Below are 27,012 nucleotides of genomic sequence, written 5' to 3' on the forward strand. Positions count from 1 at the left end.
TTAACAAGCTTCCCAGGTGATTCTCATGCACATATTAATTTAAGGGTCACTGTTGTCAATATATGGAGAGAACAGTCTTTTCTAACTTGACATCAACAATAATGATGCAAAGGCCAGTTCTAGTAAGGTAGAGAAGATGGTGATTTGGATAATTCTCTTACTAAGTTGGTGTCTCTACTGTGTTTCATCTTAGTTTTTAGTCTCCATCAGAGATGAAGATGTGGTAGTCTTCCCTCAAACTGAATCATGGCAGGAAGATTGCTTTATGGAAGAACTCAAAGACTGACAATGATTCTAAAACATGTGGCCAAGACAAAGGTGCATGGTGCCTAGTGAATTATTGTTATTATCAGTGGTTATTCATTGCCCTTCTGATTTGTCTAAGAAAACTGAAGAGGTTTCCAGGGAGATGTGTCTTCCTACTTTCTAGTCCACAAGATGTTTCTCCACCTGGCTGTTAAAGAAAATGCAGAAAACCAAGCACGCCTTGCTTGCTGCTGTGCAAGATTTCTAGATCAAAGATATTCCTTCAGCAGTCCTATACAATTAAGTAAAAGAGCAAAACGATGGAAATAAACATTTGGTGAGATTCTCTGAAGTGCCAGGCACTGTACTAGTTGTTCTATGGCTACAGAGTCAGAAAACTGCCCTGTAATCTTAGAAGCCAAGAGGTTATTTATTGCGTTTTACAGATAATGATGAGAATGACAGTTGGACACATTACATCCTGTTTTCATGCACAGCTTTGATTCTGAGCTTTAGGTAGCTCATTAGAGTCTCCAAAACACACACACACACACACACACACACACACACACACACACATCTAAGAACTAATACTTCAATTGTGCTTAACTTACAAGTCATTCCTCATCTAATCCTATTCATAGTTTTTAGTTTCACTGCATCAAGCAACTTAATTCATGAAAGACTGTTTAGTGCTGGCTCTGCTCTCTGGCCCCCTGATGGGCAGAGTGAGGGAAGGTTACAGGAATACTAGATGATAACAATAACTTTGAAGACTTTCTCACATCCTGCTCTAGAATGGGGTTGGTACAAACAAATGAGTTACCACGTGAGACGGAGTAAGAAACATGCAGTCAGCAAAGGGAATTTCCAAAGAGGAGAGCACTGGTATGTTCCTGAGAGGGAGAGACTAGACACAGGAAGGAGCTTAACATGATGAGATGGAAGGTTGAGCACTGCGGAAGAAAGATCAAATAAGCAAAGTTTGGTAGGCAGGGCAGTTCAGGGTCGGTTCAAGAAAACAGAAGCAGCCCCATCTAGAGACAGCCTGGTAGATATCAGGAGAGACCTGGGAAGGTGGTATGATAACATTGGAATGCTTGAATGTCAAGCCCAAGAGCCTGTCATAGATTAGGAAGGTTTAGGAGCAGGAGAGCATTTGATGAGAGCCCTACTCTGTGTAGGGTGCTTGGAAGAGAAAAAGAGATAGAGGTAAGGAAGGAGAGTGTAGTCAAATCAAAGCCCCTGGATAGGTGAGAGTTGAAAGTGGGCAGCTGATATGAGAAACCTCTGTGGAGCAGGACGTATGCACCTTCCTGGGGATAGAGCATCAGTAGGAAGGCAGGCAGGGCTGAGCACTTGTGATCCCTGATGTCAGCTGGAATGCATCTGTACCCCCAAGTCCATTCAGTTACCAAGCCTCTCTGAGTCTGAAACCTTATTTGTAACAAGGGAAATTTAATTCTGTAGGACTGATGTGAGGCGTGGCAAGGCAAACTTGTAAAATGCCTTGTCCAGATTGCTCCAGATATCATGTCGCTTCCTCTTCTCCCTGCGGCCTCTTTATTCAAAATACCAGGCATAGGCCAGCAGCAGCAGCATCACCTGGAAATGTGTTAGCAATGTAGATCCTCATGTTCCACCCTAGACCTACTGAATCAGAATCTGCCTTTTTATATGATCCCCAAAGACTTCCATGCACATTAATGTTTGAGAAGCACCACCCTAGGCAGTCCTCCTGGAATGACCCCAATCCAGGTCCCCAGATCATCTTTGACTCCCCCATTCTTTTCTCCACCTCCCATATTCCAAGAAGTGGAGAAATGAAACCAGGAAAGTACTATAAAGCCTAGAAAATGTCCTACAACTAACATAACAACACTAATTTTTCTCTTTTGTTAAAACTGTCACTAGAAGGCATTTTAAAAACATTTCTAAGAAGTGAGTTTCAGAAACGTTTGAAGAAAAATGACTTCCAAAGATAGATTTAGTTGGCAGTTTTTCTGCTGTGTTTGGGAGAGTGGGGGCTGTCTCACTATTTTATTGGCACAGCGGCAGTCAAGTTTTTAGAATGGCTGATAAAAGAAAAAGACGGTGCTCTAGTGACAGAAGTAATCCAATTTTATAAGGCTACAAGCAGGACCTGTGGCTGAGAGAGGAGAACCTTTGATTTTGTGGATTAAGAATCAAGCTCAGTCCTGAACGCCAATGCAGTTGGTTACCATTCAAACCAAAGCTTTTAGGCTTTTGACATTGTGAAGCAAAAAACATGATGAAAGATCAAAGGATGGAGATTTCTCTGCAAGTAAGGGTAAGTACAGGTATTCTCTGCATAACACCCACAAGCACAGGGAAGCTGCTAAGCTGATGAGCAGGTGGCTCAAGGCAGCAAAAACAGACATTCTGACTGCAAGCAGAGAACAGCCCCATGTTCTCCAAGCTGCATGCTTGCAAAGCTGCATTCATAATGTGAAAACAAGAGCCACAAAATAAACAGCCCTGGATAGACACCTCAGAAATTCATCAAGGTGGGTCCAGAACTCCTCACCAAAACAGTCCTCCAAATACTTTTCAGCAATTTTGGGAACATCTCCCAGGATCTCCTAACCCTGATGAAAATCTGAAACTGACCAAATATACCCCTCCCAATTTTCTTTCAGTCTAAATAAGTGAGGAAGGCATGGATTTAAAAGTATATGCACATGACTGTATAGTCTATCACACTTAACACAATTTCACATTATTAGTGATGGCACCACTGTGATAGGGAACCAAGAACTAGGGTGGTGTTTTTCTTCATCACTTCTCAGCTGAGTTCATGAACAGGTCTAAAGCTACCTTTTAAGTGTCCATGTTGGTTTCAATAATTTCCATTTATTTGGCAATTACTCCCTGCCGCAGACTATTCTTATAAAATATAACTGGTGGTAGATAATTCCTACTGTATAGATGTTAACTGAAGCAGAGAGGGGTTAATATCTTGTCCAAGGGTATACAACTGATTCAAGATGAACTTGACCATCATATTTATATCTTTCTGGCTCACAAATCCTAAAAGCTATATGGTCTCCTATGTCTTTTTCTACCCTGACAATCTTTGATTTTCTGTGTGAGGTTGACACAGTTAGTCGATTCATATAACATAAAGTATTGTTATAGTTAATTTTATATGTCAGCTTGGCCAGGCAACGGTATCCAATTGCTTGGTCAAAACTAGCCCAGATAATGTAGTGAAGATGATTTTTATTTTTATTTTTTATTTATTTAGTTATTTATTTTTGCTTTTAAGTGTTGCACCCATGGCATATGGGAGTTCCCAGGCTAGGGGTCGAATCAGAGCTGTAGTTGCCAGCCTACACCACAGCCACAGAAACATGGGATCTGAGCCACATCAGCAACCTACACCACAGCTCATGGTAATGCAAGATCCTTAACACACTGAGTGAGGCCAGAGACTGAACCTACATCCTCATGGATACTAATAGGATTCATTTCCACTTAACCACTATGGGAACTCCCATGAAAATATTTTTTAGATGTGGTTTACATTTATAAACATTTGCCTTTAATTAAAAGAGATCATCCTCAATAAAGTAAGTAGGTCCTGCTCAGTTGTGTGATGGCCTTAAAAGGAAAAACTGAGGTTTCAAAGAGAAAAAGTACTTTTGCCTAAAGACCGTAACACAGAAATTCTGCCTGACTTTCCAGCCTTCTAGCCTACCCTACTAATTTTGAACTCAAGACTGGAAATCTTTCAGAATACCATCCTGCCCTATAAATTTAAAGCTTGCCCTCACAATCTTTTAAGATATTTCTTTAAAAGAATATATATATGTACCCATATATATACATGTAATTCCATTTCTCTGAGGAGCCCTGACTAATAAAATTGATGAGAAATCATTTATAGGCTTTAAATACAGTGTTTTGTAGTCATTTGGCTTATATGAGAGCACTAAACACAATCAAAAGCAGGTATATAGAAGAATGGCATCAGCAACATGGGAAAAATTGATCAGCCAGCAGCTTGACCTTGAATTTCCCAGCCCTTAGAATTGTGAGAAGTAAATTTCTGTTGTTTATAAGCCACACAGTCTGTGTTATTTTTTTAATAGCAGTCTGAAAAAACTAAGATAAAAGACAAAAGAACAAGACTAACAGAAAACAATAAAATGACAATAATTCACTTTCCTATCAAAAATTGCTTTAAATGTAAATGGATTATTCTCCTCAATAAAAAGACATAGAGTGAATGAATTAGTTAAAAAGGGACAAACAAAATCTAATTATGTGCTGTCTATAAGAGATTCTATGTTTAAGGATAAAAATAGGCTGAAAATGAAAGGATGGAAAACATATTCCATGCAAAGGATAACAAAAAGAAAGCAAAGTTAGGCCTAACTATGTCAGATAAAATAGACTTTAAGTCAAAAACCATCAAAAAAAACCAAAGCTAAAACATTATATAATGATTAAAAAGTCATTTCACAAGAAGATATAACAATTAAAAGTCAAAATCAGAGGTATATGTACTTAAATACTTAAAGCAAGCATTGAAAAAAGTGGAGAGAAATACACAACACAGTAATGGTAGGAAAAGTCCATAACTCACTTTTAATAATAGATAAAATATCCAAATAGGATATTAATAAGGAAACAGAGGACTTGAGCAACACTAAAGATCAAATGGACCTAATAGGCATATGTAGAATGTTCCACCCAACAGGAGAAAAATATACATTCTTCTCAAGTACACATGGAGCACTTCTAGGACAGATCACATATTAGGTCACAAAACAAGTCAACAAATTTAAGATTGAAATCATACCAAATATCTTTCTGGCCAGAATAGAAAACAATAACAGGAGGAAAATTGGAAAATATGTGGAAATTAAACAACACAATCTTGCACCAGTGGACAGGGAAGAAATCAAAAGAGAAATTAGAAAATATCTTGAGACAAAAGTAAAAACACAACACCTAAACTTATGGGATTCAGCAAAATCATTACTAAGATAGAAGTTTATAGGGATAAAGGTCTATATGAAAAAAGAAAAAAAAATCACAAGTTAACAACCCAACTTTACAAGTTAGGGAATTATAAAAAGAACAAACTAAGCCCAAAGTTGCAGAAGGAAAGTAATACTAAAGATTAGATGAGAAATAGACAATAGAAAAAAGAACAGAAAAGTCAACAAAACTGAGTTGATTTTTTTAAATGATCAACAAAATTGATACACCTTTAGTTCAACTGACTAAAATAAAATCAGAAATGAAAAAAAAGGATATTAATAATTGATACTACAGAAAGAAAAAGGTTTATGAGACAACTATAAGCAATTATACCCCAACAAATTGGATGACTTTGAAGAAATGGATAAGTTCCTAGAAACATATAACCTACCAAGACTGACTCATGTGGTATATATACACAATGGAATACTACTCAGCCATAAAAAAGAATGACATAATGCCATTTGCAGCAACATGGATGGAACTAGAGACTCACATATTGAGTGAAATGAGTCAGAAAGACAAAGACAAATACCATATGATATCACATAACTGGAATCTAACATACAGCACAAATGAACAACTCCACAGAATAGAAAATCATGGACTTGGAGAATAGACTTGTGGCTGCCCAACGGGAGAGTGAGGGAGTGGGAGGGATTGGGAGCTTGGGGTTATCAGATACAACTTAGAATAGATTTACAAGGAGATCCTGCTGAGTAGCATTGAGAACTATGTCTAGATACTCATATTGCAACAGAACAAAGGGTGGGGAAAAAAAATGTATACATGTAAGGATAACTTGATCCCCTTGCTGTACAGCAGGGAAAATAAAATAAAATAAAATAAAATAAAACAAAAATATTTTAAATCAACTATACTTCAATAAAATAAATGAACAATAAAAAAAGATATTTAGAGGCAATAAGAAAGGGAGAAATACAATAATTTTCTTTTCTATGTAGTTTTATATTTTCTGAATAAAAAGTTATTATTTTTTGTGTTTTCCAAAAAAAAATCAACTCAAAATGGATTAAAGACTTAAATGTTAAGACCTAAAATTATAAAACTCCTAGAAGGAAACATAGGGGCAAAACTTCTTGACATTGGTCTTAGCAATAATTTATTGGATATGACACCAAAAGTACAAGAAACAAAAGCAAATATAATAAGTGGGAACTATATCAAACAAAAAAGCTCTGCACAGTAAAAGAATCAATCAATAGCATAAAAAGGCAATCTATGGAATGTAAGAAAATATTTTCAAGATGTATATCTCCTAAGGGATTAGTATCCAAAATATTTGAATTACTCCTACAACTCAGTAGCAAATAAATAAATAACATGATTTTTAAATGGGCAAAAGATTTAAATAGACATTTCTCAGAAAAAAAGGCATACAAATGGCCAACTGGTGCATGAAAATATCACTAATCATCAGAGAAATGTGAATCAAAACCACAACGAGATATCACCTCATACTATTAAGATGGCCATTGTAAAAATAAATAAATAATTAAAACAGAAAACGAATGTGGGTGAGAATGTGGAGAAATTGGAACTCTTCCACACAGTTAGTAGAAATGTAAAATGGTGTAGCCACTATGGAGAACACTATCAATGTTCTTTAAAAAATTAAAAATAGAATGGCTGTATAATCCAGCAATTACTTCTGGGTATTTATGCCCTCCTGCCACACCAAAAAATGAAATCAGAATATCAAAAGAATTATGTACTCCCCTGTTCATTATAACGTTGTTTATAACTGCCAAGAGGTAGAAGCAACCTAAATGTCTACCGACTGATGAATGAATGAAGACAATGTGGTATACGCATACGATGGAATATGACAGGCTTAAAAAATAAGGAAATCTTGTCATACACTACAGTATGGATGAAATTTGAGGACATTATGCTAATTGAAATAAGCAAGTTCCAGAAGGATAAATCCTGCCTAATTCCATTTATATGCAGTATCTTAAATCATCAAATAAAAAAGAAAGTAGAATGGTGGCTTCAGGGCCGGGTAGAGGAGGGAAATTGGGAGTTGCTATTCAATGGGCATAAAGTTTCAGTCATGCAAGATGAAAAAATTCTAGCAATTTGCTGCTATTTGACAGTGTGCTGATAGTTACCATACTGTAACGTACACAAAAATTTAAGAGGCTAGGTCTCATGTAGTATTTACCACGTTTTTTTAAAGGCACATATGTTATAATTGAAAGTAATATCCAATTGGTGAAAGGAATTATAAGTGTAATTTTTGCCTCTAGACCTATGACCAGCCACAATCAAAGTCCTTTTTTTTCAAAATGTATTCCGAAATTTTCCATGACAACTCCTTCCATTGTCCCTAGGAAATATTTCTTTAAAATTTTTAACTCTGTTTTGAAATATTGCATTTGTTTCTTAACCTAAGCCTAAATTTTTTTTGCTACTTGTCCAGGCCCCTAGGATTCTCTGTGTGCATTTTCTTCTCTATATTATAAAATTTTTAAAATGGCTCTGAGACTTTGCCTTGCTATAAACGACAAAAATTCCTTGGTATTGACCAGCAGATTGATGATCCTTAAATTTCATTATGAAATAACCAATTCAGTCAGCAAGGTTATCATCTCACCAGATTTTATTCTCTTCACTGTGCTTTTCACTTTGTTATCTAGCCCTTGCCTTTCAAAATGCCTAAAATTAGGTTTAGTTTACCTATGCTGGCCACATGTGGCTACTTGTATTTAAATTTAAATTATTTAAAATTGGACTTCATGGCACAGTAGGTTAAGGATCCTAAATTGTCATTGATGTGGCTTGGGGTAGCTGCTATAGCACAGGTTCCATCTACAGCTTGGGAATTTTGCATGTTGTGGGCAAGGCTCAAAAATAAATAAATAAATAAATAAATTTCAATAAATTAAAATTATATAAAATGGAAAATTCCGTTTTCTAGTCACACTAGCCACATTTCTAGTGCCCAATACCCTAATGTGGCTAGTTGCTACTGTGTTGAACAGTGCAGATAGAGATTATTTTTATCATTGCCGAAAGTTCTACTGGATGATTTATCTTTTCTTACCATCTGAAAAATCTTGTTTAAAAACTTAGTTTCAGATCCTTTCTTCACCCTCCAAAAGCCCCACCCTTAGTTGGCGTATTAGCTGAAAACTTAGCTTCTAAATAAATTTCACTTGTCTCAGCTGAAAAGTGAGAATAACACTTTTCTGACTCAAGAAAGAGGACTGACCCAGATTATTTCTGAGGTTCCTTACTAGTACAATAGCCTCATTTCTGCAAATCCACAAAGGCTTGACCCTTGGTCAAGAAAATAACTCCATTATAATAATGTTTCTCCAGGAAAAAAAAAATCAAATTTGAATTACATCATCTCAGCTCACAGCCTCTTTGCCAAGAATATAACCTACTTAAGTGTAGGAACAGCATTCCAACTTCATGAAGTCTTTATTGGGTCCAATATGGCAGGTGGTACTTAAACTGTATTTTTTCACACCCCAAGAGGACTTGAAAACACTGTGATAAAAGAACCAGCCTCTCTATGAAGGGTCACAGCATCCCTATAAGAAGACATCTGGGAAGCAGAAAATTCATTTAAAAATGCAAACTACATAGTCCTGTAAGTAATTAATTAGGAGCATAAGTTGTATTTGAACTAAAATGGAACCTTTGATTACACTTAATGTTTGGTGGATGATTAATGTTTAAAGTGTTTGCTGTTTACTAAACAAGGGATTTATCTTTTCTTACTATCTGAAAAATCTTGTTTAAAACACTTAGTTTCAGAGATGTGATCATTTCTTTGGCACTTACTGGACTGTTAAATTGAATTCATGCTGTCCTTCCATGTTTCCCAGCCTACGCAGTAAGTATGAAAATGGGAACTGATGAGCAAGGCCTGGACATGTTTCCACATCCACTGTGTTAATGTTTATTAATGCAAGACAGCTCCACACACAGATCTACCACCTGGACCAAGATAAATGGTGAATAGTATACTTTGCTGCTTGGGCAACTTCCCTTCCATGGCCAAAACAGAAGTTTCTTAACTTGGAATATTATTCACCATCATTGCAAACTTTATTGAGACCATCATTTTATCTCAGAAACCATTTTATATCAAAAACTCAGGTATGGTTGAATGACAAAAGTTCCAAGCATAAAATATAGCAGGAAAGGTTATCAAACTACCCTCCCCTCTTTGCCTCAAGTAGCCATCTTTCCTCCAGATACTCCTAAGCAGGGAAAATGAATTGGAAGAAAATTGGGTAATGCTCTCCATTCTTCCATGATGCTTCCTGGTCTTCTCTGGTGCCAACTTGTGTCATTCTTGGCTTTCTGCCTTATAAGGAACCAGAAGTTTATGAGCAGATTCAAGAACCAGTCGTTTTTATCCTGGATATATTGCCATATCCACTGTGTTAATGTTTATTAATGCAAGTCAGCTCTACACACAGATCTACCACCTGGACCAAGATAAATGGTGAATAGTATACTTTGCTGCTTGTGCAGCAAAAAAAAAAAAAACAAAAAAACAAAAAAAAAAAAAACCAGATTAAAAAGTCCCAGTTTCTATGGACTTGGAATGCAGTCAAGTCACCAATGAAGTTACTGCTTCTGCCACTAGTAGAGGCCAGTGACTGGGCACAACACAGTGGCCAGAGCTCTGTAAAAAGAAGCAGAACTTGGATGCTTAAGTCAAGAACCCCTCTCTCAGCTCCAACTTTTAATAGTTGAGCTGTGATCACTAAACATGGATGATGAACTTCAGGTGCTGAAACATTGACTGGCGATGTTTGAAAGCTGATTGCAAAAACACCCACAACTATTTGTTGTGAGGCCAAGCAGTTTATACACTTTCTTCCATTTAATGTCAATAATCTTTCAGGTGGGTATGGTTTACACTATTATAGGATGAAAAAAATGAGGCTCAATTTGGCTAAATATTGTGTTCAAGATAACTAAGCTAACACGTTGCAGTGCCAAAAGAGCCCAGGTTACTAGGATTCAAAAAGCTTGTTCATTGGAGCTTTCTTGTGGTACAGTGTGTTAAGGATCTGACATTGTCACTGCAGCAGCTTGGGTCACTGCTATGGGTCGGGTTTGATCCCTGGCTTCGCTGGAACTTTCACATGCCATGGGTGTGTAAAAAAAAAAAAGAATAAAACTCTCAGAGTTCCCTGGTGGCCTAGTGGTTAAGGATTCAGCATTGTCTCTGCTATGGCTCAAGTTCAATCTCGGCCCTGGGAACTTTCACATGCCATGGGCAAAGCCCCCCCTTCCCCCTCCCCCAGCCAAAAAAAGCTTATTCATTAATATTCCCCAGCTAGGAATGTTAGGAATGGCATGGACCGCCAATTCTCCTGTCACACAGACTGAAACTGAAAAAATGGCACATCTCATCATTCTTTGGGCAGGGCAAAAATAAAGCTAATTTTGGAAGTCTAATGAAAAAGATTAGGGTAGCTCCCCTTAGTGGCTCTCATTAGCAACAAGGAAAAACCCATTTATACTGTTGGCAAAGGAAGCAGCCTTAGCTTTCTTTTGTGATTCTCAGCTGGGTTTCCCCTTTAAGAAGCTTAGCACACATAGTCTCATTCATAGATCCTCTAAATCAAAACCCTTTTTAAAAAACACCCAGGAGTGATTCCTAACTACCAAGGAGTAAGACATATCCTCTCAGGAAAGAACACTGAAGAGGTTTCTCTGAATGCTGGTGAGTTTCATCTTTTCAAGAAAGAGAAAGCCATGCACAGGAGTGATTTTACACAATTTGTAAATTTTATTCAGTTTCAACAAACTTTTTATTGGCATCTGCCCTATGCAGGAATTGTGCAAAATGCTGCGGAAGAGACAGAGAGATGTGTAGAATGAGATTGCTGTCCACTGGAGGGTCACATTTCATTAGGAAAGATGGATACACACCCAATACATGTAGTCTTGCTGATAGTAGTTAAGTTGCAAAATTGATTTCCAACCAAAATGCAAGAAGATAGCAGGACAGGGAAAGAATGATTCTCATAGGTGGGCAGGGTACAGACAAGTCTGAGAACGGATTATAGAGAATGCAGGCTCTTTGGATAACTAAAGACAAGACATTGCTAGGCTAGCGTCCCAAAAAGCATAGAAGAAGGCATGTATGCATCTGGGAAATAGTTGTAGCCTGAGAAAGTCAGAGAGTAGAGTGACCATGGGAAATTTAAAATATTAAGGACAATCAGCCTGGTAAGATGTTGGAAGCCAAGTGCATAACCACTGTTGTTGGTCTTCCCCTGTAGACCCTTACTATTCAAATTGTGGTCAAAGGATGAGCAGCCTCAGGGACACCTGGAAGCTTATTAGATGTGCAGAAGCCCAAACCATACCCTAGAACAAATGCATCAATATCCGTATTTTTGCGAGATCCTCTGGTGAATCTTTACACATTATGGTTTGAGAAGCTCTTCTAAGGACAGTGGGGAGGCATTGAAGTTTTCTAGGGGCAAGGAGTAATCTGATCTTAGGTGGGCTTTGTGAAGCAGGATGGAGGGCACACAAAACGGTCATTCAATGAGCACAATCTTCATAAACATAAGACCAGTTGGGCTTCTAAAATGATAATTATTAAATGATACCTCAGTATTCATAGTTCCATCACATTTGACTTCAAGGTAACTCAGATATTAATTTTTCAAGCAATATTTTAATGGAAAGGTAAAGGGAAACGTTTGCTGCCAAAAGTAGATATGTTTTTCACTTTAATTCACTATCTGGAATCTATGTGACCATGCTGTTTGATTTCAGATGATTCAAATCTTTTAATGCTATCTGAAATCTGAGAGCCAAAGACCCTGTAATATGAGATAAAACTAATCAGCCAGGCTCAACGCCCTAATTCCGGAACAGTCTGCAGCAACTCCTATGCCCCCCGCCACACACACACACCGCCGCCACATTTCCCAAACACCCGCTTTGAGAGAGCCAGGATAATTTTCTTCATTTCCTGCCCAGACAGCTGTGGAATGTTGTAATTCATTGTTAGACAGCTGCAGCCTTCCTCCTTAGAAAAGGCTACCTCTTGTCAAGGATGTGGTTATTCTCAAATTTTGAGTTTATTTCTTAGATCGTGAGATACCCACCAGATGTAGAAATAGCCTAGCCTTAGAAACCTCAAAGCCGGAAGGACCTGCCGCATCTCTGCTTGGAGGTTAGTACTACATATAGCTTCTCTAGGTTGCTTGTGATCTCCACTGCTTCAGCAAACAGTCTAAACCACTCCTGTTGGAAAATCCTCTGCACTCCTGAAAATAACTCCTTACCAGCTGAGCAAAGCTTAACCCTCCCCTGCAACAGATAAGAAAATGCCACACATCTAGAAGGTGAGGGGTAGCCAATTTTAATCCTCAACTATCTCCACCCTCCACATCTGCAAAACAGCCCTGATATCTTCTGGTCTTTATGATGAATCCGTGGAGAGGAGAGAAGAGGAAGAGCTCAAAGATAAAATCTCTCCACTCTGCATGTGCGTACACATGTGCATGGTGTGTGTGCTCACAGTCCTGCAGGAGGGATACAGACAACCACATAAAAGCTGTAAATGACCTCCAGAGACAGTGAGGAGCTAGGTCTTGGAAGACTCCGGGGAGCAGAAACAATTAGAGTGAGTAGGCAAGTTGGGTGAAGCCTAAGAGGTTAGCATAGGTGCTTAGATTATTTGGGAAATGTTGGACATTAGGTCAAGGGAGGTTTATTACTATGCCACCCCTCCTATAATCTAGACATATCACAAACAGACAAATATGAAGGAAGCTTTTCTACTTTAAAATCACTTTTTCTACATTCATAATATCCTCTTATTCGGCATTGTTTTCATTTTTTAAAATACTTTAGCATTGGCAAAATGGGTCTAGAGGCCATTAAAGTCCCTCTAGTTTGGTCTGTGAAATTGATGTTTAAAAGCTATTTGGGGAATTTCTCCAAATAAAAATTTTTATTTTTTATTTTTATTTTTTCCATTTCTATTTCGGGATCTCTAATAACCATTAAATTTTGTTTGTCAAGTAATGCCACAAGTAAAGCTACCTCCTAATCAGTGCAATGGAGAGGAGACACTCTTTGTTCATTGGTACAACTTGAAAGTCCCCAGAGACCAGTCAGCAAAGGTCAAATGGTCCCATGCCGTCAAAAACCTCTGGGTACTTGCTTCAGATCAGGTGCTTGCTGGGGAGAGACTGCAAAAAGACAAGGCATAAACCTGGGACACTGGTGTTCCTGTTGTGGTTCAGCAGGTTAAGAATCCAACATAGTGTTTGTGAGGATGCAGGTTGATCCCTGACCTCACTCAGTAGGTTAAGGATCTGGCATTGCCAAAAGCTGCTGGCATAGGTTGTGGATGTGGCTGAGATCCAGTGTGGCTGTGGCTGTGGTGTAGGCCAACAGCTGTAGCTCCAATTTGACCCCTAACCCGGGAACTTCCATATGCCACAGGTGCGGCCCTAAAAAGAAAAAAAAAAGAGAGAGAAAAAAAAGAATGGGAAATTGAATATCATGGACATGGGCAAAATGAGCTACCCAGCACCAAATGCCAAAATCAAAGCAGTTTAAATTCTATAGTCAAGATGACCCCTCGGAGTTCCTGTCGTGGCTCAGTGGTTAACGAATCTGATTAGGAACCATGAGGTTGCGGGTTCGATCCCTGACCTTGTTCAGTGGGTTAGGGATCCGGCGTTGCCGTGAGCTGTGGTGTAGGTTGCAGACGCGGCTCGGATTTCATGTTGCTGTGGCTCTGGCGTAGGCTAGTGGCTACAGGTCCAATTCGACCCCTAGCCTGGGAAACTCCATATGCCATGGGAGCGGCCCAAGAAATGGCAAAAAGACCAAAAAAAAAAAAAAAAAAAAAAAAGATGACCTCTGAGCATCTGTAGAAATCCTTGTGTACCAAGTCTGAGGTCAGTCTAGTGAGAAAGGCTAGTGGGTTGAGGTACATCACCATCAAGCAGCTTAGAATGAGCAAGGACCATAGAGCTAGATGGACTGCCTGGCCTGGGATGATCCTGGCTCCCCATTTACCAGATATATGACCTTCATCTCAACCCCTCTGTGCCACAGTTTCCTTATCTGGAAAACAGAATAATAGCACCAACCTCATCAGATAGTTTGGGGACTAAATGAGTTAATATTTTACAGTCTTTAGAGTAGCACTGGCCCTTAGTAAGTGCTTTGAAAGGTGATGTTAAATAAAATTCAATATCCTGAGGACCTCCCCCCACTGTCTATCAAGACAAGGTGGCTGACTCATAATTTATTCCAGATAATACCGGCTTTCCTATGGATGAGATGACCTTTCTATGGGCGAAAGAGACCATTAGTCCAAAGCTGCCTCCATCTCTACCAAAAAAGATCCACTAGGATTATATTCAAATAAAATAGCTCCATGTTCTCCTATCTGCAGTTTTGGCATAGTGAATGGCATACATTTTCCCAAGAGACCTGCCATAGTGGGACCTATCATCTTCCCTTTTGCATGACATAGATATGCAATCAAAAGCAAGAGGAAGTCTCATATTATGGGAATAGAGAACCCAAGACCTGGTAGCAAATTAACATTAAACTATGTTCAACAGAAATGATCACAAATTGTAAATCAACTGTACTTCAATAAAACTTTGAAAAATTAAAAAAAAAGATAGCATTAAACTACGGTCACATCCCATTATAGGTCTCTAAATTCCACATTGAAATTAATTGATTGGCTTGTTGTCTTATCTCAGATTATAAAATTTATTTTCGTAAATCTTCTGCTTTTTCTATGATTCTCCATGAAAGTTAACAAATAATCTTCCTTCTCCGGAACATTCTTAAAACTTCTTTTTTAAAAATTGCACTCAGGCATACACATTATCCGTGGACCGACAGACTTCTGCAAAACTAATTTCCCCCCTCATCTTATCAGAGGTCTGTACTGAAGCAGCAGCCACATGGAAACTATTTACGAGCTGCACAGGGCAAGTAAATGCCAGGAAGCAAAATTGGCTGCCTTGAAGATTTTACACAGACATTCCAAGTCCCAGAGCTATTTCTTTTCTAAAATGTTAATAATTAGTCATTTTCTTAAGCTTCGACCCCCCCCAAAAAAAAAAAAGAAAAGAACAAAAGCTTCCTTTAGAGGATATTAGGATTGTATTACCCTACTTTGTCAGGTTGCTTAATAAGCTTCCCGCTAGGAGGGTCAGGCATCACAGCCCCTCCCAGGCTCACTGCAGATAAAAACTCCACTGATACGCACTTGAGTCCCTGACCTGCAAGTTCACACTCCCTGTTTATCTAGACGGCCATTCTCCCCGAGTGCAGGCTGACAATCATGTCAGACGAGGCTGGGCCCTGACCACCAGCCTCAATTTTCAATTGTGAGTAAAATCAGGATTTGAAGCCGGGTCTCTGAAGATCAGGCACAACGCCATGAACTTGGTCCCCTAATAAATCACAGCTGAAGTCAGTGTGCAGGAAAGCAAATGCTATGTGATGCTGCTGGTAAGATGAATTCTATTATAGCCTGGCTTGTCCTCTTTTGCCTTGGCTTAAAACTTTCAAAGAAGTTTAATCACAGTTTACAAAACTCCATATTTAGCCTTTGTTTAAAAGCAATTTTTTCGTTCTTTTGGGAAATCATCTTACAGATAGCCACAGGGGAGAAATTATATAGTTTATATTTATTCTGAGGATTGAGGGCTCTCACGGGAGTAGAGTTTAGAGCAAAAGTCATATGAGAATTTAGGGATTCTGAGTGAAGAAAGAACAAAGATTACATATCAATCCATTTTTGAAAGAGCAAAAATTACATATAAGGTCATTTTAGAGTATTTTTAACATTTTATATTTTCTATCTAGAAATGCTGAAAATAATAATAATACCTGAAAATTATGATTTACCTTCTGAAGTCAGCTTCAGTGGAGCAAGTGCTACTTAAGAAAGCACCACCAGGAAATATTGATGTCTTACCTCTTTGCTCTTAGCAATTTTTAAATGGGCCAAATGGTATAAATTCAGCATTAAACATGTAAAGTAAAAAATTTTTTTTCTGATTCTTAATGCAGAGATGTGTACTCACAAAGAAAAATCAATTTGTCAACCTTGTGTGTACATGACATTTTTCATTTTCCCACTTGCTGAGAAGAAACGCAGACAATGTGCACCACTGAATGAAGTGACATTTAGAGAATTGTGATTTTTTTTCATTTGCCACCTTAGTCACACTTAAAATTTTTATTTTAAATATTACATGAATAAGCCTTTCCTACGTATTTGAAATCAAACCAGTAAAACCCCTTGCAAGGAAGTAAATTTTTCACCTACTCAAATCACCCTTTTATGCTTGTCGTCAAAATGATGCATGTAAAGGCATCAAAAGCTGGAACAAGTAGAAAACTCAGGTTCTTTGGACAATATTTTACCAATTTATCCAGGTTTTACTTGTCCTAAACTGACTTTTTTTAAAACACCAAGTCATGCCTTCAGGATCTAGCCGATGCTTAGTTTCATGAGTACATTATCTTCCCTGCTGAACTAGAAGTAGTTCATTTACAATCTTACATCATAAACAAATCAGGTTTACTTCTTGAATGAGATAGTTAATTGTTGATGGTTGTGCCTTCTCTATTTAGAATATTCTCTTTGTCATAGCCTGCAATTTGAAAAGTCGGCTTGTTAGGAAATAGACTCTGCCCTGCTATTGTACCAGCTGAGCATTTTTTCCTAAAGTAGCTTCATTTTCCTGAGTAAACCCACTTCTCGGCTTCCCTGTCCTGGGGCAACAACAAGTACCCCAACCATCTGGCCTCAAGTGTTTCACACTCTAGGAAAGGAGGGTCTTGTTCAACACCAGGTCCAATGAACATCCATACCAGACCCTGACTGCTCTTTCATTTGTTTCCTGAAAATGCTACAGGATTGGTTACCTTACCTACCACATTTTCTAGTTGAGAAGGCAGACTCTGAGAGGGTCAGAGGAGATGGGTTCACTTAGCTATCTGTCAGTAATTTGAGTCTGCACCTAAAACTTGGATTCTAGTAATGGGTTCTTTTGCTTCTGTTTCTGGCCACAAGCAAAATCGAATGCTGAGGACCTGAAGCTTGGAGAAAAGACAGCCCCTTCAATAAGTGGTGCTGGGAAAACTGGGCAGCCACATGTAAAAGAATGAAATTAGAACTCTTCCTATCACCATACACAAAAATAAACTCAAAACGGATTAAAGACCTAAATATAAGACCAGATAGTATAAAACTTTTAGAGGAAAACATAGGCTGAATACTCTCCAACATAAACCACAACAACATTTCAGATCCACCTCCTAGAGCAATGACAATAAAAAATAAATAAATAAACAAATGGGACTTAATAAAACTTAAAATTTTCTGCACAGCAAAGGAAACCCTAAACAAAATGAAAAGACAACCCACAGAATGGGAGAAAATATTTGCAAATGAAGCCACTGACAAGGGGTTAATCTCCAAAATTTATAAACACCTTCTGCAGCTCCATATCAAAAAAACAAACAACCCCATCCAAAAATGAATAGAAGATCTAAACAGACAATTCTCCAAAGAAGACATACAGATGGCCAAAAAACACATGAAAAGATGTTCAACATCACTCATTATTAGAGATATGCAAATCAAAACCACGATGAGGTATCACCTTACACCAGCCAGAATGGCCATCATCAAAACATCTACAAACAATAAGTGCTGGAGAGGGTGTAGAGAAAAGGGAACCCTATTACGCTGTTGGTGGGACTGTAAATTGGTACAACCACTGTGGAAAACAGTATGTAGATTCTTCAAAAAACTAAAAATAGAAATACCATTTGATCCTGCAATTCCACTGCTAGGCATCTATCCAGAGAAAACCATGACTCAGAAAGATACATGTACTCCTATGTTCACTGCAGCACTATATACAACAACCAAGACATGGAAACAACCTAAATGTCCATCAACAGAGGAGTGGATAAAGAAGATGTGGTACATATACACAATGGAATATTACTCAGCCATTAAAAGGAAAGAAATAATAGCATTTGCAGCAACATGGATGGACCGAGAAATTATTATGCTAAGTGAAGTCAGTCAGACAGTGAGATGCCAGTATCATATGCTGTCACTTACATGTGGAATCTTAAAAAAAAAAAAAGGACACAATGAACTTCTTTTCAGAACAGATACTGACCCACAGACTTTGAAAAACTGTTTTCCAAATGAGACAGGTTAGTGGGTAAGGGATGCGCTGGCAGTTTGGAATGGAAACGCTACAAAATTGGGTTGTGATGATCATTGTACAACTATAAATGTAATAAAATTCATTGAGCAATTAAAAAAAAAAGAAGCTTGTATTCAAATCCCATCTCTGCTCCTTCCTAGCTCTGGCACTTTGAAAAAGAGAAATGAGGCTAGAGATGGACATGGCCCATTAGACGTTTGTCGGTAAAGATTAGAGAGTCTGTGGAAAGCACTTAACACAATGCTTCTCATGTAGCAAAGTGTTCCATAAGAAAGGGGCTGTGAGGAGTCCCCTTGTGGTGCAGCATGTTAGGGATCCAGCACTGTCACTGCTATGGCTTGGGTTACTGCTGTGACACAGGTTCAGTCCTTGGCCCAGGAACCTCCATATGCCATGGATGCACCGAAAGAAAGCAAAAAATCAAGAAAGCAAGAAAGAAAGGGAGAAAGAAAAGAGGCTGTGAGAGTATAGCAAACCCCAAAATTATTTAAGATACTCTAAGTCACACTGAGTGTCTTCAAAGCAGTTACAAAGTTAAAATACAATAGCTTCAGCCAGTTTTTTAGGCACTCAGGGCTTGCAGTAATCATAATTAATACAGATGTATTTTATGAAAGTCTTACTACAGACAGGCACTGTGATGTGCACTTCCTATACACCATCTTCACTGAGTCCCACAACTCCACAGTGAACCAGAAATTATACCTGTTTTATAGATGACAAGCCAAGGACTTAGTGTGGTTATATATTCAGCCAGTTGGTTATATGGTGGAGTGGAGCTGTAAAGCCAGACTTTTACTATAGTTCTGTGAACTACCATTTGATTACTCTGTGGCAGGATATGTAGTGACTTGTCTAAATGCAACTGTTTTATTGGTTTTTTTTTCTTTGCTATATTAAAAAGATGGAATACAAACATTTCTACTCACCTTCTAGAAAATTTGAAGTTTGACGTCTCCCTGCCCTCCAAGAAAATGAAGCTAGAGTTTATTGGTTGCTAACAATTCAGGCTCCAAAGGTGCTGAACCCAGTAATGGGTCATCCACTCTTGTAAGAACAAAGGAGAACAGGATCTCAAGAGAGTTGAAGTTCTTCTAAGAGGAAAAGAGTGATCCCTCCAGAATGAGAGTAAGTCAGACAGCAGCATGTTGGAAGGAGGAGATGAATAAGAAGAGTCATAGGAATTAGATTCTCGACTCCAAAAGTCTGCCTCACCTAAGACAACCCCGAGAGCCTGGGTGAAATGCTAGTGCAGAAGTGGTCAACAGCATCACCCTGAAGCCAGCCTGCCTTGGAACAAACCCCAGTTCCACTATTTAATAGCTTTGTGATCTTTGATAGGGGACTTAACCTCTGTTAAATGGAGATAATATCAATTTCTACCTTGTAAGGTTCTGAGGCGTCAATGAGTTGATATGCTAAGCCATTTGAACAGTTCCTGGCCCAGAGTATGTGCTCAGTAATTGTCGGTCATTGTTTATACAATATTTGCAAGCTCTGGAGTTGGGTGGAGCTATGTTACCAAATGCCCAAAACAAAGCTTTTGCATGGCCAGCACCCACACCTTGTGCTTGTGCCAGCAGATCCTCCTACTGGGCTCAGAAATTGTTTATTCCTGAAGAATGGCAGTGGGAGTTTTTCCTCTACTCTCTAGGTTCTTGGCTAAGACCTCTTATAATAAAAGATAGGTGAATAGGAGAAAAACAAACACAACTTTAATAACATGTGTACCTCCTGTATACATGGGAGATAACCAGAAAAATTGAGCCAAATGACCAAAACTGAGCCAAAATGACCCAAAACCCCCAGCTAAGTACCATCTCCAGCTAAAGACAGAAGATGTTGGGAGTGAGGCCCGTTATGGGAGATAAGTCATCAAAGTACAGTAAAAAGACTATGGCTTTGAGTTCATGCCATCTCTATTGATAACAGTTTCTTGAGTTTTGGTCAGCCTCCTCTTCCTGGTAGCGCAAGGAAAACACTTAGAAATGGAGAGTTCCCTTATGCATGCAATTATCTTTTAGAAAAGAGACCTTACTCACTTTCATAGCTCCTTTGTCTGCTCTTTCTTAAAAGAAATGATCAGCCTAAAATAATCTTTATGTTAAAATGGCATATTTTGGGGGTAACAAATTCTGCTCCCCCTCAGATCCAACAATGCACCTGTGGTCCCCCAGCAAGAAAAACTCTGTTCTGCCCTTTTCAAATATCATATGAACCACTGTAACCCTAAGGTCAGGAAGCTAGTAAAGTCAGAACCAAAATGACTAACAACTGGAACCCCAGTTCTTCATCCTTCTGCCCCCCACTTACCTCTATTTTACTCAATTCCCTCACCTGTAAAATAAAACCTCCTAAGAACATTATGAGTATTAACTGAGATAAAAATGAAAAGTGGCTAGCACTGGGGCAAAGTGGGTTAAGGATCCAGCATTGCCACAGCTGTGGTGTATGTCACAGCTGTGGCTCAGATTCAACCCCCAGCCTGGGAATTTCCATATGCCATAGGTGCAGTCAAAAAAAAAAAAAAATAAGTAGCTAGCACAGTGCCCGACACATAGTAGGTCATTTAAAAGATTTATCTACTTCCTTCTTTCCTTAATCTAAAGACAGCCCTTACTAAACACTGTTAAGGGACTAATGATTTAAAGTAAAAACTCTAATGGAAACAGGAATAGGTTCCAGTATTAAGACACCACTGCCTATGGAGTTCCTATCACACATCAGTGGTAACAAACCCAAATAGTATCCATGAGGACATGGATTCAATCCCTGGGCTCACTTAATGGGTTAAGGATCCAGCCTTGCCATGAGCTGTGGTGTAAGCCAGTGTCTATAGCTCTGATTTGACCCCTAGCCTGGGAACTTCCACATGCTGCGGGTTTGGACCTTAAAAAAAAAAAAAGACAAAAAGGCACCGCTACCTACCATATCTACTGATTTATCCCTATCCCAAATGTTTGTTTCCTTCTCCAAATATTTGTTTCTCATGATGTTGATAAGTCAGAAAGCATGACTTCAGTGCAGGAATAAAATGAGGATGATAATAGCAATGATCATCAATATACCTAACTTCAGATACGTAAGAAAATTGTCTTCTGTCTCTTTAGTATAAATGTCTACATTTTTCTCTCTAGGTCCCTAGAAAACTTAATCATAATTTACTCCTGTGTGTTAGGAGGCGATCAGCCTTGCTGCAGCCATTAAATCTATTTAAGCCCATATAGACATTCTGGGAGTCCTTTTTCATCGTTAAATGAGCACCTATGTGGTGTTGCCAGAAGTGGAGATAAAGGCACTTTGCAGAAAAAAGAGAAAAGGCCCTAGCATAAAAATTAATCCAATTTAACACATTAGTGGATAGAGACCCACAATCTGTTTACTACACCCCCTGAGAGAGAGCATGAGGAATGTACAGAGGAGAACTGCTGGAGGGGCCCTCGGTTTAAAAACCAATACACTGGAAACCAAGGCTCACTTGAAGGACCCATTATGATGCTGCACCTAACTCTCCTCAGGACAGCTAATTCCTCACACCAATCAGTCCATTGCTAGAAGTGCTGAGGAGGAAAAAAAAAAATCCCTGCTGCACACTTTCCTGTCCTTCCCCAAATTCTAAATCTTCACAGAAATAATTTGCAAGTGCAGACACCTCTGAGATTGGATGAATTTCTCCCTCCCACCTCCCTTTGTTCCTTCAAACTTAGAAGGATGCTACAAGCAGGCAGGAAAGGTGACCCAGTAGTGTAGTGGCACTTTTGTGTCTTGTTTCAGGAAGATGAGTCATTCTGAGCCTCCTCCAGCTGAACTCACACGTTCCATCTTTGAAGAGGATTTTAAACAGTCCTGGCTTATTTGGAGCCCTTCATTCTCAAGACCAGTTTAGAAACAGCCCTCAGGCTCTAGAGTCAGTAAAACGGCTCGGTGGTATCCCCTGTGCTCTGAGTGTTTATCTTCAGGAATCAGGACATGCTAGTGATATCTTCATATCATGGCTTTTTAGGCAAGGTCCCTTGTTGCCAACCAGTAATCTCAATCCTGATCTAGGCTCATTTTAAGAATCTATCTCAATGGTCACATGTCAGTTAATAGAGTGGATACACTTTATGCACATAGCCTTCAGATTAGTTCCACTTTGTCCCTTTAAGAATAAAATGTCATTGAAAGTATTTTTAAAGAAATAAATGGGAGATGTGCAGATAGTCCACACAACTTACCTATTTAGGTAGCTGGATTTTACCTAAATGAACCCAGACATAGAAAATTTATCTATGTTAACTGACAATAACAATCATTCATCTACCATCTTAATGAAATAGGATTTAAGGCTAGGGAAGTCACAGATGATTAAAGCAGGGGGGGGGTTAATTTTAATGATTCATTTTTAAGGTTTTATTGAAGCATAGTTGATTTACAATGTTATGATAATTTCGGCTATACAGCAAAGAGATTCCATTGTACGTATCCATTCTTTTTTCAGATTCTTTTCCCTTATAGGTTATCAGAGTATATTGGGTAGTTCCATGCTCTCCTGAATTCAGAGTGACACCAAAAGCACAAACATGCTCAAAGGTGCCACTAGATAATATGGAAAATGTTGGCACATTCCTGTCCCAACCCTAAGCAGAGGCGAAAAAATGAGCCCAGAATTTGTTGAGCTGAATAGTGATTGTACCTGCCACCTCGCTGGGTGCTATGTGTTTCACAAACACAGACACAGGGGGCTGAGGCCCTCCATGTGCCCAGGGCACATCCAACAGCAGAGTGAGAGCATCTTGTTGGGTGGTACTTGGAAATAGGGACAATCCTACAGGTGAGTCTTCAAAAGTGGCTTCCATCTCATCCTTGAGGTTATGGAAGTCGAAGTGAGTTTCTCCCATCCATGGCATAAAGTCAAGCGAAAAATAATCACCATCTCTCTTGCCAACCTGGTCCCCTTGATGGGGGCAGATTTTGAAGGCAGAGGGAGAGTTCACTTTGTTCTTTGCCTCAGCAGCAAACCAGCCTCTCCTTCACTGTTGGAGTAAAGCTTTGGGATGCCTACCCCTGCCGTGACAGGTGCAAGACCACCAAACACCCCAACACACAAACAGCTCATGTAGGAATAAGTCAAGTCATTATATGTAATATTATAACAGAATATGTTTTAGAATATTACGTATTGCATAGTATACATTATTATATGTGTATTATAATATATGTATAACATATAATAGACAATATTTATTACATACATGTAATATATATGTATATCATAATATATGATGTGTGTAAGTTATTATCTAACATTACATATTACATAATATTATATATTGTATCTGATTATATGACTAGATGAATGATTCTATTCTTTAAATACACAAGATAAATTTTATCTTTTTAGAAAATTCCCACACATTATCCTTCATAAATGAACAGGATGGAAAAAGTCACAATCAGGAAGGAAAGGAGAACGCACACAAATAATTTCTTCTGAATCATCTATCTTGCTCCATTTCTCTTCCCCCACCCTCCCCTAGTTTGTTGTTGCCAGGGAGGAAACATGAACTCTGAAGCAAGAACAAAAGGAACCCAGAAACATATATTTATGTAAACTTGTATTGATTCCACTAGGAAGGAACCCCACAGCTTTCAAGGTCTGAGTCACAAATCATGATGCTCAGAAATGCTGATGTGCTGGGAATACGCGAGTCCTTTTGCTTGTTACCATGGGCCAGGCCGGTGGCAGAGCTAGGGGTTAAGCTGAAAAGCATTAAATATAGTTTCAAGCCTCCATTTATCAGGTTATAATCTGGGACACAGAGGACTGAGTGGCCGTGAGTCTGGGTTGTACACTCAGCTCCACGTGTAACGGCTGACAGACCCACATTTGGGAAAATCAGAGTGGGGGTGGGGGTCGAATGACCTTTCCAAACAGAAGAAAACTCTCTTCTTCCCAAGATGACCCAAAATGTTCTAATTATTGGTTATTCCCTCTGGTTGGTGACACAGCCAACAAGCACGTAGAGTTCAGTGAACCCACAAGTGCACAGCTGTTATCTTTGACTGGTGGCCAAAGAAAAAATTGGAACAGAATTTACCCAGACAAGTGTAAAGACTTCTGTTTAAAGCAGCTATTTTCTAAGCCAGATAAACAGCTTTGACATGGAGAAGAAATGAATTCTTTTCTAGAATGTCTGAATCAAAGTGAGGTCAACATCTCGAAGACAAGATGTTAACATAGATTACCCACACAGGCTGCACACATCTCCCAAAGAATGAGGCCGCCTCCTGGCCTCCAGGCAGCCTGTCCTTCTCTACCTGTTTCATCAAGTTGTCTTTGTGTTTGCAAACAGCTTTCTGCATTGGGGAAATGTAGCTATGTTTATTTAGCTCCTTCATGATCTAAAACATCAAAGAACTGTGCTGGAAGCTTCCTCAAGCCTGCAGTTGCATAGGCGAGTGGCCTTTTTGTCTGGTAGCTAGAGAGGCTCTTAACTGGCAGTCTGAGGGCAGAAAGAAACAGAGGAGTTTCACTTCAGGCTTGAGTCAGTGATTCTGTCCCTTGAATTGCCACCGAGAAATGACATTAACAAATACCTCACTTTTTTTATAGGAAGCAAAGGGACTGGTAAGAAATAGCTGGTAGAAGGAGAAGCAGGGGGAAAAAAAACCCTCCCTGTTCTTTACACAAACACTGTGTGCCTGTACTAATCTAGCAATCCATCTTGCAATCACCAAGCAGTACCGGGCAAGGAAGCAATTCACGCAGCAACAGTGCTCCTCAGAGCTTTTCAGTGCTTGATGCCTATTGCGGCTGCTTATATTGTACCAGCAGGTGGGTATAAAATAGCAGATTCTGAGACTACAGAAGCAGTGTCCCAGGGTAGAAGAGGAGATGATTTTTTTTCCAGTAGAGTGAATATGCATATCAATGTACCTGAATGGAGAGCTGAGTCCTGGTGAGCTGTCATCAGCAGCCAATCTGTCTGTGCTTCCATCTCAAGTGGTCTGTTTCAGCTATAACGAGGCTTCTGCAGCAAGGGTTTGAAAAGCCGGCTTCTCTTGATTCCAACAGGGTTTCGGACCACGTCTGCAGTGCAGACAGCCCCCAGCCTACTCACAACTTTCATTCATTCCCAGACTCTCCCAGCACGCTTTCCTCGCAGCAATAGGAAAATGGCACCATCTTCGAAGGCCTTTAAGCACCACGCGCCCAGACGTGAAAAGGAACTAGCAGGCATCTTGGCCTGTTCTAAAACGCTCGTGAAGGCAGTCAGCTGCATAATTGGTGTCGACTTCATACCCAGTGGGCAGGGATGGTTATCAGAAGTCCATCGAACAAATGGATGGGATGTTTCAAACCTATGAGTGTCCAGCTTCTCCACAAATAACAAGAAGTGACAGCTGTAGTCATGCCTAGCAGAAGTGGTTTTAAAATGTGAAATGGGTTTTAAAAGCAGTGCCGCCTTCGTATTGGGTGTGAATGAGGCTTAGTATGAAATACCGTAGGAAGGCCAGTCCCTGTCAAAGTGGAGACCCCTTCTTTTTTCTGTGTATGACAACTAGACGCCTCTAGATAATGCTGGAGAGGATGAAGATGTGTGGGCAGCAGATGAGTGGGTGGCCAAGGCTGTGTAAGGCAGTGCTCCAAGAAGACATCTCAGCCAACTTCAGAAGCAGCCCATTCAGACTAATCCTTGTAACAGTTCCAGACCTGTTGTTCCTCTGGTAATTCATTTACAGACAACTGATTCTTGAAGTCAGCAAGAGACATTGTGCCTCCACTTTCCTATCCACCCCTGCACTGCATGTGTCCTTTTGCCAGTTTTCTGGTTTTTTAACCCCTCTTCCACAAGACTCATAGCTTTCTTGTAATTCTCTTAATGCTGGGGTTGGCACACTTGATCATAAATAGGTTAAAAGTAAAAAGGGCAGATCATAAATAGGTTAAAAGTTTGCAAGCCAGGAGGAGTTCCCTGGTGGCATAGTGGGTAAAGATCCTGCATGGCTCCGGTCATTGCTGCAGTGCATGTTCGATTCCTGGACCAGGAACTTTTGTGTGTAACAAAAAAAAAAAAAAAAAGAAAAGAAAGAAAAAGAAAAATGAACTAAAAGTGTTCAAGACATATAGTCTCAGTCACAGCTACTTAATTCTGTTATTGTAGCAGGAGGCCAGGCAGCCACAGGCCAAAAAAACAAATAAATAGCTGTGACTGGGTTCCAATAAAATTTTATTTTAAAAATCATTTGGGGGCCAGACTTAGCCCACGGTCATAGTTTGCAGACCCTGTTCTCTAAGACACCATACATTTTATTATTATTATTATTAAACTATAGTTGAATTACAATGTTCTATTAATTTCTGCTATATAGCAAAGTGACCCAGTCATATATATACGTACATTCTTTTACTCATATTATCTTCTATCATGTTCTGTTACAAGTGATTGGATATAGTTCCCTGTGCTGTACACCAGGACCTCATTTCTTATCCACTCTAAATATAATC

At 39.1% G+C, this 27,012-nt stretch overlaps 1 long non-coding RNA gene across 3 annotated transcripts in view; it reads right to left on the bottom strand.

Moving 5' to 3' along the window:
* LOC100621837 (uncharacterized) overlaps window positions 1-27,012 on the bottom strand; it is a 130,030-nt gene that overhangs the window by 12,260 nt on the left and 90,758 nt on the right. Inside the window, exon 1 of one of the 3 annotated variants that reach the window (XR_014820048.1) lies at window positions 25,441-26,248. The exons of 1 other annotated variant lie outside the window; for it this stretch is intronic. This is a non-coding gene — a long non-coding RNA (uncharacterized LOC100621837). Of the gene's footprint in view, window positions 1-23,890; window positions 26,556-27,012 lie in introns of those variants that run through there. One more of the 3 variants, XR_014820045.1, reaches the window with a different exon arrangement.

The sequence above is a fragment of the Sus scrofa genome, chromosome 11, assembly GCF_054392235.1.
Source record: "Sus scrofa isolate SSC_HxYL_T2T_F1_AM1 chromosome 11, Sscrofa_HxYL_maternal_Yorkshire_Landrace_v2.0, whole genome shotgun sequence".
Taxonomy (NCBI): domain Eukaryota; kingdom Metazoa; phylum Chordata; class Mammalia; order Artiodactyla; family Suidae; genus Sus; species Sus scrofa.